This window comes from Anastrepha obliqua, unplaced genomic scaffold (genome assembly GCF_027943255.1).
Source record: "Anastrepha obliqua isolate idAnaObli1 unplaced genomic scaffold, idAnaObli1_1.0 ptg000018l, whole genome shotgun sequence".
Classification (NCBI taxonomy): Eukaryota; Metazoa; Arthropoda; class Insecta; order Diptera; family Tephritidae; genus Anastrepha; species Anastrepha obliqua.
In genome coordinates, this window is record NW_026562181.1 from 1 (window position 1) to 2,500 (window position 2,500).

Genomic DNA, 2,500 nt, shown 5'->3' on the forward strand with positions numbered 1-2,500 from the left:
TAAGGAAGGCAGCAGGCGCGTAAATTACCCACTCCCAGTTCGGGGAGGTAGTGACGAAAAATAACAATACAGGACTCATATCCGAGGCCCTGTAATTGGAATGAGTACACTTTAAATCCTTTAACAAGGACCTATTGGAGGGCAAGTCTGGTGCCAGCAGCCGCGGTAATTCCAGCTCCAATAGCGTATATTAAAGTTGTTGCGGTTAAAACGTTCGTAGTTGAATTTGTGCTTCATACGGGTAGTACAACTATATATTGTGGTATGTACATTACCTTATGTATGTAAGCGTATTACCGGTGGAGTTCTTATATATAATTAATACAATGTATTTTTTATATATTCCTCCTATTTAAACCTACTTCAGTGCTCTTCATCGAGTGTTGTTGTGGGCCGGTACAATTACTTTGAACAAATTAGAGTGCTTAAAGCAGGCTCCAAATGCCTGAATATTTTGTGCATGGAATAATGAAATAAGACCTCTGTTCTACTTTCATTGGTTTTTAGATCAAGAGGTAATGATTAATAGAAGCAGTTTGGGGGCATTAGTATTACGACGCGAGAGGTGAAATTCTTGGACCGTCGTAAGACTAACTTAAGCGAAAGCATTTGCCAAAGATGTTTTCATTAATCAAGAACGAAAGTTAGAGGTTCGAAGGCGATCAGATACCGCCCTAGTTCTAACCATAAACGATGCCAGCTAGCAATTGTAGCTACTACTATGGCTCTCTCAGTCGCTTCCCGGGAAACCAAAGCTTTTGGGCTCCGGGGGAAGTATGGTTGCAAAGCTGAAACTTAAAGGAATTGACGGAAGGGCACCACCAGGAGTGGAGCCTGCGGCTTAATTTGACTCAACACGGGAAAACTTACCAGGTCCGAACATAAGCGTGTAAGACAGATTGATAGCTCTTTCTCGAATCTATGGGTGGTGGTGCATGGCCGTTCTTAGTTCGTGGAGTGATTTGTCTGGTTAATTCCGATAACGAACGAGACTCAAATATATTAAATAGATGCTTTCAGGATTATGATGTTGAAACTTATATAGCCTTCTTTCATGCGTACATCTTGAATGTACAAGTGTTTGAATGTGTTTATATAAGTGGAGTCGTACCTGTTGGTTTGTCCCATTATAAGGACACTAGCTTCTTAAATGGACAAATTGCGTCTAGCAGTAACGAGATTGAGCAATAACAGGTCTGTGATGCCCTTAGATGTCCTGGGCTGCACGCGCGCTACAATGAAAGTATCAACGTGTATTTCCTAGACCGAGAGGTCCGGGTAAACCGCTGAACCACTTTCATGCTTGGGATTGTGAACTGAAACTGTTCACATGAACTTGGAATTCCCAGTAAGTGCGAGTTATTAACTCGCATTGATTAAGTCCCTGCCCTTTGTACATACCGCCCGTCGCTACTACCGATTGAATTATTTAGTGAGGTCTCCGGACGTGATCACTGTGACGCCTCGTGTGTCACGGTTGTTTCGCAAAAGTTGACCGAACTTGATTATTTAGAGGAAGTAAAAGTCGTAACAAGGTTTCCGTAGGTGAACCTGCGGAAGGATCATTATTGTGTTCCATATCCGTAAGAAAAACAAACAAACAAACAAACAAACAAACAGACAAGCAAACAAACGAACAAAAAGAAAAAAAAAAAAAAAAAAAAAAAGAAAAAAAAAAAAAAATTTATATAATTATTTTGAATCCATAATTCTTTTTATTCTTTTTCATTCAATTTGTGATCCATCAATTATATCATATTAAATATAATATATGATGGTACATTTTGTAATGTTTTTTCTTATTTTTTTCTTTTAAAAACCTTTAAACATGAAAATAAAAAGTTGTACTTATTATTCATTTGATTGAATGATAAGTTAATTTGTTCACAATAACAAAAGTGGTATATATTTATTATATTATTATATATATACATAAAATGATTAAAAAAATACAAAATAATTGAATCATAATAAATACCACCACTGTATTATTGTTGAACTAAGACATTCGCAACTTAATAAAAATGTTTAGAGTTAAATATATTTGATATATATTATTGAAAGAAAATCAATTTATATATTATTAATATTATTTAATTTTACTCTTTCAATTAATATATGCAAAAAAAAATTGACATTTGTTATAAATAAAAATAAATAAAAAAATACTCTAAGCGGTGGATCACTTGGCTCATGGGTCGATGAAGAACGCAGCAAACTGTGCGTCATCGTGTGAACTGCAGGACACATGAACATCGACATTTTGAACGCATATCGCAGTCCATGCTGTTATGTACATTAAATTCAATTTTAAAGTACTGCTTGGACTACATATGGTTGAGGGTTGTAAGACTATGCTAAATAAGTTGCTTATTCTTTTATAAAAATAATTGAATTTAAGCAAATGTGTATATTATTGGATTTTAAATAATTCATAATATTAATAGCAAAAAAAATAAAGATATATAATGAATTTTATTTATTATATATTCTTTAAAAA

The 2,500-nt window shown here is 34.6% G+C and overlaps 1 pseudogene; it reads left to right on the forward strand.

Moving 5' to 3' along the window:
* Nucleotides 1-2,166: 2,166 nt before the first annotated feature.
* LOC129251434 (5.8S ribosomal RNA) lies at nucleotides 2,167-2,347 on the forward strand (annotated as a pseudogene).
* Nucleotides 2,348-2,500: the final 153 nt, after the last annotated feature.